Raw genomic sequence first — 15035 nt, 5'->3', positions numbered from 1 at the left:
CAAAAGTTAGGCACGTCCAAGTGATCACATGTACTTACCTGAAACCTATGGTGCTCGCTGGAAGAATCCTGGGCTGGTGCAGTTTTCTCCCTATAGTTGCACCGGCACGGGGTGTAAGGTAAGGACGTGTGATCACTTGGGGTACCTAATTTTTGCCACCCCCAAGTAAAAAGACCTTTCCTTCTCCTTTAATGCAGCATTTTTTCCAAACTTTCAGAGTAATTGTAGTCGGAGGGGGGGGGTGCATCTGATATGATTAAGGCCAATGTGTTAAAATGTGCACAACTGCACTTGCACTTTACACGAATCTCACACAGAAGTGTAAGAACAGCTTTTGACCCAATTTTTGCCACTACTGTGGACAAAGTTGTGTGAAATCTAGAAGAGTAATGAAGATAAGAAAAGTTCAGGTGAACTTACAGATCTCCAGTGCAGTCAGTGTTGTTTAAGCACAGGAAGGAGAGCTTGAGGTTTTTACTCACCCCTTTTATGATAAGGTATCCATTTCAAATCCAACTAATATAATTCAGTTCAAGCTTACTTTTAATTTCCCCCAAAATCAAATTAAATAATGGTTGCCAACTCAGCTTGTATAATATAGAACTATTGTAACAGAAGATTTTGCATTTATTTTATAATTAGACTGTGAACCTAACATATTTACTCAATAACAATCAGCACCCACCCTTAAACAGGATTACTATGTTCTTATTACAAAATAACACAGTTGCATCACATTGGAATGTCTGTGTACATTTATGATCCCTGCACATCCTCACCCTTCAATTCATTAAAACAAACAAAACAATTGAAAAAAACAAAAAGAGGTAAAAATAGATATACTTTACACACATATATATAATATATATATATATATAGACAAATACAAGATTCCTCTGCACTCAACCCATTATCAATATATTTAAGACAGCGACATTTTGTGCATACTGCTACTGAAAAATGCCTTACCCTTTAAACAAAACAGGGATTGTTTGTCCATATATTGCAATATATTTAAGCTGGCCAACTACGTCAAAGTCATCCCATATCTGGCCAGTCCTATGCTCAATTTTCATCTGATTCATTAAGAATTCTATGGTTTAATTATACATTTTATAAAAGGGACGAAAACGTTTTACCTGCAACTTACTAGCTGCTTTCAAAGTAAAACTCCCAAACTTGGCTGCCCTTTTATTAGACACCAGTGGGATCACCTGACTATAGTTGGAGGGGGTGGGAGCTACAACATGGAGCTGGTCACTGCTCTTGTAGAACTATAACAAACAGGGGAAAGTTGTGCTCACCACTAGTTTTTAAAATCATTAGGCGGGGGTGCAATGAGGGTGTGACCACAAAAAACATATAGACAAATACAAGATTCCTCTGCACTCAACCCATTATCAATATATTTAAGACGTATATATATATATATATATATATATATATATATATATATATATATATATATATATATACTGTATATACATACAGTATATCTATTTTTTACAGTTATAAGCTGACCCCTAGGAAACTAAACATAGACAGCTATGACTGCTACCAGGCATTTGACAGGCTACAGGAAATAAAAGTTTTTTGTAAAACTTTGTAAAACACTGAAGAAGGTAATTGATTACTGCTTTATTTGGCTTGTTCACAGAACATTGTATGGAAAGTTGTATAGAGCTATTGATGGAAAGCCATTACACAATAAGTATACAGCTATGGGATCCATAATCTGGAAACCTGTTATGCATAAAGCTCCGAATTACAGCAAGGCCATCTCCCATAGAGTCCGTTATAATGAAATAACTCAGAATTTTAAGACTGATTTCCTTCTTCTCTGTAATAATAAAACATTGCTTGTACTTGATCCCAGCTGTGATAAACTTAATCCTTATTGGAGCCAAAACCATCCTATTAGGTTTATTTAATACTTTATTTATTTTTAAGTAGACTCTTATCTGAAAAAACCCAGGTCCCAAGCATTCTGGATACCTGTACTGTATATAAGTAAAGTTTCACATTATTATGGGCTTGACTTTGTATCAAATTTGTCCAACTGTGGTTATGCATTTATAAAAATATATCAAGTTACAACAAATATTTTAACAGAGTATTTGTAAACTGCAGTGGCTTAAAGTATGTGTGCAGCTGCAAGCATGTCTGCAAAATTAATTTAGTTGCATTCGTTTGGTTCACTGATCACTTACTGTAACCATCGGTCATACCTGTCTAAAGAAATAATCCTCAGCACAGCAGTTTAATGGAGACATTATTTTCTAGTAATGATGCCTCTTCTTTGTTAAATTTCTTTCCTTCAGTTTGCAAGATGTTAGGGGTCATTGAAGACGGCCAGTGCCATTGTGGGGCTACTAAATTGGCCACAGTAACTCAAAAATATAGAAAGAAGCTCTTCATATCCCGTTTCATGAATGCTCTGTGCTTTATTTATTTTTTAAATACATGCAATCATTACTCTTACCTCTTATGAGTTAGCAAAGGAATATTCTACAGTTGTTAACAATTTTGTATATATTTGACTAGGCTGCTATAACTTACCGATCAATTTATAGATACAAGTATAGAAACCCTCATTATACTTTTTAAATGTTTCCTTTTTTCCTGTAATATTAAATAATGCTTCATGTTAACTAAGCTGTATGGAACGATGTATCTTAAATCATATTGACACATTCTGATAAAGTCACACATGGATCAAAAGCACTAAATTCTTTCGTGAATATAGTCAGGAGAGTATTACTTTTTAAAACAATAATCAAACTGTGGACATTTAATAAATAAGCCCCCTAAAGAACTTTAAATCCCCTTTATTAGCAGACAAAATAATCCTTATGATTTTAACCTGTCTTGAAAGAAGATTCCAATAAACAGGCGAGAAACAAACAAAACAATGGGTTCGGCCAATAGTTTTCTAAGCTCAGTTATGTTAATGCACCATATCCCTCAATCCCCATTTCAAAATCCCGGTTCTGCACTTTATAGGAAAAAAATATAAGTCAATATTAAAGTTCTCAAAGTAACAAGCTCATATCAATTTTTGGATTTCCACCCAGTAATATACAGTAAAAACCTCATTTTATGTTTTTCAGGGGACCAGTATTAAATCCAGGAAAATGTAAAATCAGAGAGATGTGTTAAAACAATTTATACTTAAACTACTAAGAGCACAGTACTTTGAAATATAACATTCACTGTGTTAATGACAAGGGTTTATCAGTGCATAATTATTGTTACAAGTGGTGTACACTATAAGTGGTGTGTGCATGACTGTATGAGCTGCAGAATGATTGGACAGGATAAAATACAGGAAAACTTAAAATTAGGGTATATAAAATTGAGGTTTCGTTGTATTTGCCTAATCCAGTGATATCAGCACACATAGGAAAATTGACACAGTTTGATAGCAATATAAATGTATTTTGTTATTCAGATTCATTGGCATATTCAGTGCTGCAAAAAGAAAGCAAACTACTGTTTTTCTTGCAGAATTGTCATTTTTTTCCTGGCTTTTCTTTCTGATTTATTGCCTTTGTTGTGCTTTAAACTGTTCCCTGTCAGTGAAGCACTTAAATGTCTCTCTACGAGTGACCCAAATATCTCTGAGCATCATCTTTCCCTTAAGTCAAACAAGCATGGCAGTCTCTAATACGCGGACTTGCTTTTTATGCACATCCTGCAGCAACTGACGTCTTGTCAAATACACAATGCACAAAAACATGTCAAGGCAAAACTGTGTCAGTTTGTTAACGGATTAAATTGACACTGTCACAAACATAATATTACATATTGGGTTGGAATATATATAGAGAGACGGTAGAGGGTTTAATGGTGATCTACAAATGACATTAGCCTACATACTGTACACTGTATTTTTAGCACCTTTTGAGAAAATTAATCATTAAATTGACACCCAGTGGATGTGCATTGTGACTTCCAAAAGACAGAAGCCTTCCTGATAGAGGGGAAATCATATTCACTGTGTTTGGGAGCCATTCCACTAAATGACCATGACTGAGTGATTTAATGCATACATATAGATTTACACTCTGTCTATGTTAAAAGCAGTATTTTATGTATAAATTCAGCACAGATTGCACAAGTAGCATTTCAGTTGGTTTTATATATTTACAGTTCAATATCTTGAAATATATTATTATTTATTAATATATTTACTCTGAGAGGCATAAAATAAAAGTGTGTTGTTAAAGGGGCTGTTCACCTTTGAGAAGATAACTGAGAAGAATGATGGGGAGAGTGATATTCTGAGACGATTTCTATTGGTTTTCATTTTTTATTATTTAAGGTTCTTGAGTCATTTAGCTTTTTATTCAGCAGCTCTTCAATTTGCATTTTAAGCAATCTGGTAACTAGTGTCCAAATTACCCTAGCAACCATGTATTGATTTGAATACTGGAGACTGGAATAAGAATAGGAGAGAAAGATGAATAATAAAAATTAGCAATAACAATACATTTGTAGCCTTACAGAGCATTTGCTTTTTAGGGTAGAACTCCACAAACGTTTTTCATCGACGCCCGCTGTCTAAATGCACGCGTCAAGTCGGATTGGACTAAATGAAAAGTCGCAGGCGAAAACTACATCCGACGCATCGTCTTCATCCGACAGTCAGACTGTATAGTTGTTACCTCCGACTTTTCATTCAGTCCAATTATATCTTCACATGTGCAACTCCATCCGACTTGTCGCATGCATTTTGTTGGTGAACGTTGACCCAACCAAAAACGCTCATGGAGTTCTACTAGGGTTGCCTAGCCGGTAAAATACCTGCCAAGGCCGGGACCGGTATTACAAATTTACCGGCAATGTAGCTGCCGGTAAATTTGTAATATCATTAAAAGGAGCCCTCGGCCTGCCCCCAATCCCCTGGAACTTACCTTATCTTTTACTTCTTCTAGCGACGGTGGCGCGGCCCCGTCCCTTTTGACGTCACGACCCGCCCCTTTGTGACCCCGCCCCCAGCAGCCGGTAATACATTTTAAAAAAGGTGGCAACCCTAAGTTCTACCCTTAGAAGGGGTCAGCATTTGAAAGCTGCACAGAGTCTGAAGAAAAAGGCAAATAATTATAAAACTATAAAAAAAAATAATGAAAACCAATTGAAAAGGTGCTTAGAATTGGCCATTCTATAACATATTAAAAGTTACCTAAAAGGTGAACCACCTCTTTAATAATGTATTAAATGCCATTTTCAACTTTAAAGCTATTGCCCTCTACAATGAGATCTCCATGCACTAATACATTCAGTTTTAAACACTTTTCTTCAGACCAAAATCTATATCCCTGTATACATCGTGGCTGTCTAAAATATCTGAGACAGATGTGCTGCTGGCTCCTCTGGGAAACAAAGGCGTTGTTACTGTTGATTCAGGTGGCACCGTAAGGCTGTGGGAGACAGGACTTGACAAGCTTTAGCGATCATTACATGAATGGAGGAATATGATTGGACAAGAGGATGGACAACCAGTACAGGTACCTCCTTAAACCCACATTCATTGCATTGTATAATAGCTGTCTCACGGTATAGAATAGACTTATTTAGATTACACAGAGCATTGCTAGCAAACTTGTGGCATATTTTGAACTGCAGCTTCTGAAGGTACCTGTGATGCATTATGATTAAAATTATGCACCTGATTTTGTGATTTTTGGCTGCAGCTAGCCTAAAAGAAAATGGTTAAGTAATATTTCTTCCTTGTTAATCGATGTATATGATGTGAAGCTATATTAAAGCTAGTCACAAAGACTAACTGGGTGTCCTTATTTTTTTGTCAGATTGCCAGTAAGAAAAATACGGACACCCAGTTAGTCTTTGTGACTAGGTTTAATATAGCTACACATCATATAAATCGGATAATTCCTTCTCAGCTATGTGCGTATAAATTATTTTGTGAACCCATTTTAAATTTGTGTGCATTTTTTTTAAAAAACGATGTGCTCAGGTCAGAATTAACACCAAATTTTGTGTTTTGACATTTAATTTTTTATGCACATCACAATTTGACCTCAGCATGAGCGTACACGTTCGAGGGAATATAGGATATAACCCAATATTGCCATGAAATATGCAATTGCCTTCAATTACTCTTGCTATTTAACAATGGCGCCATCTAGGGTAAAGAAATAATACTTTTCAACATCCAACCTTGGTTAAACAAAATGATAGTTACTGGGTTACTATCAAAGGATTTATGCATTCATAGTCAAATTTATGCTATTGTAATCTGATGCCACTGATGTCATCAGTTATATACGGTGAGTAGTGATGTCATTTCTGTCACAAGACTCACTAAAACTTGTGTATTATAATAAATAAAGTACCCCCTGTTGCAAAATATGAGGATATTAGAAGTTACCTCGGCGTTACATGACCTGTATAAAAACACTCAGCGTTTGGCCTCGTGCTTTTATATTGTCATGAAACTCCTCAGTAACTTATAATATCCTTATAATTTACAAGAGGGGGTAATTTATTCAATATATATATATATATACTCACGAACAGCCACTAGCTGCCCCCTGTGCACAGAAAACCAGTGTATATAAAAATAAAACAAGAACCAGCACCAAGGGTTTTTCTGTATCAAAAAAATCAATGTATTATTGTATAATATGTACAACCGTAGTTGTACACACTATGCAATAATACATTGATTTTTTTTGGTGCTGGTTTTTGTTTTATATATATATATATATATATACAAGCATTTTAGATATGCAGGTATAATGTTAATTGATGCTGTGATAGACACAGCTTGAGTGATATTCGTAACAACGGCGCTCACACCTGACGAGGGTTACATATCATTTTTATCTAAGCTATTTCCCGCCAGTGTGTTAATATAAAGCATATTCCATTGTGTATTTTTATGCTTTGAGAAAGGCCTCGGAGAGGCCGAAACATCAGCTTGTATTAAATAAAAAAAGTTTGTTTTAAGTCTTGAGAGTGCCGGTATTCTCTTGGATGATATATATATATATATATTTTGATAAGCATACCTCCCAACTGTCCGTTTTTCAGAGGGACAGTCCCTCTTTTGACAGCTCAACCTGCAATCCCTCATTTGTCCTGGAAAGTCCCTATTGTCTCTGCACTGAATTTCTAACTTAATTGGCTTTTAGCAGAGAGCACAGAACAGCTAACAGGTGCAAATAAGATACTTTGTAACAATTTTGAGGCACAAAAAAACAGTTTAGATAAGGAGAATTATTTTCAAACTTTCATAACCTGCCAAATTTTGTAAAATTTAAAATGGTAATTAGGGAGGTTGGGAGGTATGGATAAGCTCTTTGTCTGACTGGCCTACTTGTAAATTTCAAGGCAGGAGAGGGGCTTGGGAGGGGGAACTACAATACAACAGACCAGTCTGCTGCATATATAGTTACTCCACTGCCCCATCATACCCGACCCACTCTCCAAATTTCTCTCTCCCTCTCTACAACAATCTCTCTTCATCATCCTCCTCTCAAGACTGAACTCCACGGAAACATCGTAGGTACAAACTACATGTACTCAACACAACTGTCGGAAGTGAACGCTGCACGCTGCGTCTTCATCCGAGAGTCGTGTTGTGTGTAATTTGTACTGCGATGTTTCTATTACTCCCATTATATTCGATGCCTCCGACTTTCCGCCTGCGTTTCATGGCCTCATGACGCATCGTTCCAAATCGTTCTGTTGAGTTCAGCCCTTAGGTTCAGGTACAGGTCTCATGCGATTAATTATAGGTAACACCCCAGGTTGTACCTTCAATTTTCAGCAATATTGGCTATCGTCAGAAATATTTCACATGAGGGATATAATAAACCCAGTAACTGAAAAAAAATACTCTCACACACAAATACAAGAAAAGGCCTGATATTCCCATATTTCAATACTTTCAGGTGTATTACTGTGTTTCAACCCTCCTAGCAAAACAGAACGACAGGCATCTGAGCTCCTTTGAGCAAATCTGTGTTAGAGTCACAAAAAAAATAATTTCTTATTTATGCTTGGTCCTTCTTGAAAATAAATTCCCAAAATATTCTTATATGACATATCTTGCTTTCAAAAAGATACAAACAATGGTTAAACATCTGGGAACAAGTGAAAAAATCATCGGTATGTGTAAGATATAAAGAAAATTTTTATAAAATACTGACAAACTGAACTGGTATTATACCCCGACTAAATAGTACAAAATGTACACGAACATCAGTTGTTGGAGGGGGTATAGAGGAAAAGGTACTCTTGCCCATATATTTTGGGAATGTCCTACAATTGTAAACTACTGGAAACAGGTTGAACAACTAGTACTACACTACCACCTCCCCCTAGAACCATGGATATATTTACTAGGCACACCCAAATCTTCATTCGCCAAACCCACGCAGAGGTGGTTATCTCGCATTCTAGCAGCCTCAAATGAAAACAGCGGATCTCTCCCAGCAGGGAAGAACTCTGTAATCAAATTCAGGAGGTTAAAAGAATGGAGTTCTTATTTGCTATCTACAAAAACACAAGACAAGATATTGGCTAACTAGGAATATAACCTATTACGCAGCTTAAAGTGAAAGATAGCCTATCTATGGGGAAAAGCTATCCATAAAGCAAGACTGCTCAGTGCTCTAGTAAGGTGCTAAATAATTATTTTATATTTACTTCTTCTTGTAATCATTTATAGTTAATGTTTTTCTTTTTCTATTTTATTTATACGCTTTGTTCTAATTTTATGTTGAAGCATACACATTGCAAATAATGTAAATTTTTTTTAAAAAAGGGGAGATTAATCCCAGGGCCACTTATATAACTTATTACATGCATATCTGAGGTAGGCACTTTTTAATATATACTACCCTGATACCTAGCATGGAACTAGTGATTGGAAGTAGGGCAGTATTTAGGTCCGTTGCTGTTCGAACCCACCGAACCTCAGCCCCCCCCCCAAACTTTTCATTGGTGCATTATGCTGCTCATGTGGAAATAAGACATACCCCTCTACTTTATCGCTGCTGCCTTAGGTTTGCCTCATATTCTTAGGTTTCTGCAAATTAGCCATGTGTTTAAATGAAAGCAGAAAGCAATGTCCATGTTACATATTATCCACATGGTGGCACTGCTAAGCTAGCAAAGGCACTGTTATGCAGTAAAAAATAAACAGTTCACAGTAGAGATCAATGTCCAGCGAGAGGATAAAGTCGCAGGGTGAATCTGTGTGTTTTTACTATAGATCCCCATTTTTATCTAGTTTTCCTTAATGCACTTTGGTTTTACCACCGTTTGAGAACTGAGTAATACTGCTAGAAGGGATTAGTGTATTTCTAAAGCAGTGATGATAAGCAACCTATAGCACGAAGACACACGGAGCTACTTGTAGCAGCTACTTGTCACGGCTACAAAAATAGACAATGCTGAAAATGACTGATAAATGTCTTTGTGTGTGTTTTAGCATAGGAAATTCTCAGTATTGTCTATAGCAGGGTATTTTATGGTATTTTGAAGCTGTGACAAGTAGCTTCTACTAAGTAGCTTTCCAACTATTTCATCCTTGCACTTGCAGCCCCCCACTCCAAATCTGGCGGAGGGTTCCAGGTACTGACTCAGCCTCAAGCTCCTATGTTGTTCCCTGATAACTACTCTTAGTCACAATTAATAGGGTAATGGTTAACATAACATATAGTCAGTTGTTTGTGCCCTATTAAATGGTACATAATTATTCCAGGATCACTTTAAGACTTGTGCCACATGGAACATTGTGACTGGGGTATTTTGTTCACCAATGTTTTCCACTGGATGGCAGTATCAGACAAACTGACCAGTTTGCAATAAGTCTGAGGACTCGTTCATACAATTAGAATGGTGCAAAATCATGTTGGTTGGTTATACAACATGGAACAAATAATAAATAAATAAAAATAATAGGAACATAGTCAATAGATATTCAATTAAGTCAGTCAAAGCAATACTGCCACAAATGTGTTTGATGGTGAGGACAAGAGGGGCTCACCAATGGTTTGTTGCCCTGGATGAATGCTGAGATCTGTAGTTCTGTATGGAGCACCAAAAGTGGCTATCCATGGAATAAACTTTGCACAAACCACTTATTTTCCTGAGACCCAGTGAAGTTTAACATGTGCTGGAGCCTAATCTCTCTCTCTCTATACTAGTATTATTGGCAGCACCCACATTGGTTGAGCTTTTATGTGTGTAATCCAAACCAGGGAAACATGCATGTGACCACTTTTACAGTAATGTTTATTACAGCAAATAATAAAATTACCTTCATATTTCTTTGGATTCCTTGTTGGATGGGGCTCCTACTATTCAGACAGTGTCGGACTGGCCCACCAGGATACCAGGAAAACTCCCGGTGGGCCCAGGTGTCAGGGGGCCCTTGTGCTGCTAAAGATTTAGCCTATTTCATGGCCATTCCCTATTTCTATGAGAACAAAGAGGCTAAATAGATGGAATAATAGATATAGTATGTAAAGAATAGAGACTAGGAGAACAGAGGTTGAGTGAGGAGAAGAAGAATAATAGTACTGAGAGTGGGCCCCTGGTCTACGGTTCTTTGGTGGGCCCCTGGTCTAAGGTTTTTGGGTGGGCCACTGGTGTACCAATCTGATGCTGTATTCAGAGCTAGTGTCTTGATGTTCTTATCCACAAAGTCTTCAGATTCTTAATGTACTCACTCAACCTCTCAGTTGCTTTAAATTGCTCTGGGCGTAGCTGCGCTGAAGCCTATAGTATGTTCCCACATAATTATGACATATTTTATGGTATTTTATATTAGCTAATATATGAGTATAACAGAGTGTTGCACACAGCCCTTCCCTTGTTGGGACTTTTCCCCAGTATCCCCTGCCTGCTGTCCTACTGTCGCTGTTGATAAGTACAATGAACATCCCAACACAGAAAGGAGAAATTCTTCTCTAATAAAAGATAGTTCTTCCCACGTGCCCCCAGTTGTAAGACTATCACACTGCATGCCTAAGCTTGATGTCACTATTAATAAGGGGGAGAAATTAGGGAATTTGTGCACTAGAGATGTGGCTCTCATAATAATGTATTTGCCCATGTACCCATTCCACTCATAGGCCAACCTTCTTAAATTCCAGCACAAAGGCTAAGCTGATTCCAATGAAACAGCCCTCATCAAAGTAGCTAATAGCCTTTGTGTTGTTAAATCCACAGGCTTTTGCTGTGTTCTTATTCTGCTTGACCGTTTAAATAAGACCTTTTATCTTACAAGTAAATATTCTCCAGTAAGGAACACGCCTTCCTTCTTACGGGGACAGAAGAGCTTCTGCATTCATTTGTTTGCTTTTTCAGCCAAGAATTCTAATGTTTTCCAGTGATCTGGCATTTTGGATTTGGTACAATTGTACACATACAGGCTGTGTGCAGATTTTATTGCTAGGCAGATCTTATTGTTACATTCCCTGTTACACCCTCCAATTAAACAGCATATGAAGATGCCAAGGGGAGGCCCCGATGTTTAGCATTTTTGCTTTTGTCTCTGTGTTAAAGATCAGCTTTGATTGACTGGAACATTTTACATGGGGAAATGTATTGTGTTGACAAAACAGCAAAAACTCATTTAAACATTAATATCAGTTCTATATCTGTTACACCACTCAGTACACGTCAAAATTCATATCACAACTGCATTGAATATTCACGTGTTGTTTCATAGGCTTCAGTGTGATTTTTGCATAGCTGAGCATTGAGCTTGAAGCCCCAAACTTACATGCTATGTTTTTATTCAATGTTTTCTGTCTAGAGTCAGGGAGAACACTAATCAAAACAATTTAGGGTAATGCCATTATGAGCTGTGCCAGTGTATTCTTCTTTATATGAGAATGAGAATTGCTGGTACAGGTATGGGAACTGTTATCCAGAATACTCAGAACCTGGGCTTTTCTGGATAAGAGATCTTTCCCATAAGGGATCTTTCCCATAGCTTAAGGGGCAGATTTATCAAAGGTCGAGGTGAAGTATGAAGTAAAAAATTCGAATTTCAAGCTATTTTATTGTGTACTTCGACTAGGCAATAGTCATACTTCGATTCGAAGTTGAAAAAACTTCGAAATTCGGAAGTCGAATTTTTAGTACTGTCTCTTTAAAACTTCGACTTCGACCATTCGCCACCTAAAAGCTGCCGAAGTGCTGTTTTAGCCTATGGGGGACCTCCTAGAACCTGTATGGAGGCAATTGGGGGAGTTTGGGAGATCGAAGGTCGAAGTAAAAAAAACTTTGAATCGAAGTAGCGCTACTTCGAATCGAAGTAGGCCCGCTTCGACTTCAAAAAACTTCGACCACCATTTGGTTGGTCTTTTTGAATTCGAAGTTTGAAGTTTTTTTAACTTTGACCTTTGATAAATCTGCCCCTTAGTCTACTAAATTATTTAAACATTAATTAAATCCAGTAGGACTGCTCCAATAAGGATTAGTCATACCTTCTTCAGGATCAAGTATAATATACTGTCCTGAAAAAGGAATTCATATTTCATTTGAATTATTTAATTAAAATTGAATCTCTGGGAGATGGCTCACCAGTAATTCACAGCTTTCTGCATAATGGGTTTTGGGATAATGGATCCTTTACCAGTGCCTGTGGGCTACAGCAATTTTAGTCTATTTGGGAATGTAAAAAGTCATTTTTAGAGAACTTAAACTGCTCAACACAGGACCATGTGCCACTACCTTTACAGTGTACATTGTTGATGCAAAGAATTAACTATGATTATTCTAGTGCAGTTAAATATTAGCAGCTTTCTGTTCAAACATCTTACAGTTCCTTAACTTGGGTGAACAGAAGTCCAGAGGCTGATTTACTTTCATAGCTAATAAATTGCACCAGTGCACCAATCAAATCTTTGCTTTTCTTTTCTTAATTCTAGTAAACAGAGAAAAACAAATTGCTGAATGGTTTCTAAGGGCAACTGCACTGGTCAAAATTAGCATCTGTGCATATATATATATCAGCCCCACAGAATTATCAGTAATTGCCACAAAACAGGTTAAGTCTTAGGGAGTAGTGATTAGCAAATCTGTCCCATTTCACTGCACCAAAAATTCACAGAATGGTGAAAATTCACAAACCGCATTCAAGTGAAAGGGAGTTTTTTTGTGGTGACTTTTACTTTTCTTTTTGAGGCAACTTTTTTTTTGTACAATACATTGGAGTCAATGGATGTTTATTTTTTGTGGCAAAACCTTGCAAAGAATTTCTCTCATTGCTATTAGCGAGCTTTGTTTCACCCTTGATGGGTTTTAGGAGACCCCAGGACTAGAATTCACAAGTGACGGATTTGTGTTTCCTGAAAAGGGCCATAGTGCTGTCACTAGGCAGAAAAGCTGTTGGAATAAAATGTAAAATCTTACTGTAAAATAAATGGACGTCTCCCTTCGTTAAGAAGCCAATGTTTGGTGGCTGGGATTTGGCAGGCACCGACTGTAATCGGAGAGATGAGAGAGTAAGGCAGACAGCCAGGGAATGTCCTGATGGTTTTTATTGTGGCTACTAAGATCCATTTTTCCTTAGTGAAAGCACAAGGAAAAGTAATAGTTGGACACGTTGGTTATGTATCATGCTGTTATCATGCAGGATCACAGCTGGGACCGCATCTGGTTCTTTACAAATAACTGGCGTGGAAGAAAAAGACTGTTCTGTGTGTAAGATATTATCAGGTTTTCTCAAAATGCATGCCTAAACACTGGCTACTGCAGTTTCACTTGTGCTACACTGATTACAGTGTGTTTATACACAGAACATGAACAGCAATACAAGTGTTTGGTTTCTGCAACCTCTGATTGTTGAGGAAGCACAGAAGGCCACAGATTATCCCAAATGAAAGGGGTGACCACACAAAAATACTATCTTGTATAACAAAACAAAATGCAATTATGAGCAACTTTCCAATATCCATTAATAACAACTTTTCAATGTTTTATTGGTAAATGTTGTTAAAAACAGTATCGGCCTGGCTGTTTATATTATCTGCACTGCTGTCAAAAAAGTCGCCAACGTTTTTGGAACTTTAATGCATTTTTGGCACACAGGATATGATGTAAGTGACAGAAGATTGAGGAAGATCTAGTTTCTTTTTAGCACTTCGTCTGGTCTGAGGCAGCGAAGTCAACTCTGGCGAAAGAGATAACGTTCAGTAAAATCCGCACTTTAGTGAATTTGAAAGTCGCCTGGTGATAGAGTGCGAATGAACGTTAGCGACTGTCCCATTCACTAGCGATTTGACGCCTGTGCCTGTTAGTGAATTGGTGATGTCCCTGCGGATGGCAATGCTGGTGAAAAGTCGCTAACGTTTGCCACTTCGCTCTTTAGTAAATCTGCCCCTATGCTGTGAACTACACAGGAGGTTGAATGTCTTGCTTCAACAGATCCTACATGTGGTTGCACAAAAATTCTGTAACTGATATTAAAATTAAATCTACATTGAGATGATACGAGTCAGAAGGGATTGCTCTGTTTTCATCCAAAGAAGTTGATAGACCTCTCATTTGCATTGAAATGCATTGTCGGTTCATTGTAGATGCATTAAAACAAAACAAAAAATCCAACTTTATCTGACCAGATTTTACATTACAGCATGGCAGATCAGGTTTTTTGCTGTGCTGTCACATGCATTTACATAACGAAAATCTATCACGTAATTCAGCTCCAAGGGGCGCAATTGATATTTATAGGGACAATTTTTCATGAAAAGATTTTTTTCTGCCTTCCATTCACGTTCGTTATTCCGTTTTAATATAAAGCGAGCTTTTGAAATATTAGTGCCAATAATGTGCTTGCGCTTTCCAGATCTGAATATCAAACCAAATAATAGAGACATATAATCTCATTTTTACTAAATGGGCTGCAGCGGGCGTATTGTCTGTACCATTTCTAGTACTGCTGGCTCATCAAAAGAGTGGGTTTTCATGGTGATAGTTAATCAAAAATGTAATTCTATATGGAATGTGCTCCTATGTTGTGTGACTCGGGCCTCTAACATAGC

General features: G+C 37.2%; 1 pseudogene; it reads left to right on the top strand.

Moving 5' to 3' along the window:
* LOC108708984 overlaps positions 1-5522 on the top strand; it is a 34674-nt pseudogene extending 29152 nt beyond the window's left edge.
* Positions 5523-15035: the final 9513 nt, after the last annotated feature.

This window comes from Xenopus laevis, chromosome 2S (genome assembly GCF_017654675.1).
Source record: "Xenopus laevis strain J_2021 chromosome 2S, Xenopus_laevis_v10.1, whole genome shotgun sequence".
NCBI classification, from domain to species: domain Eukaryota; kingdom Metazoa; phylum Chordata; class Amphibia; order Anura; family Pipidae; genus Xenopus; species Xenopus laevis.
Note: the sequence above shows the minus strand (reverse complement) of the source record. Positions and strands in the feature narration are given on the sequence as shown.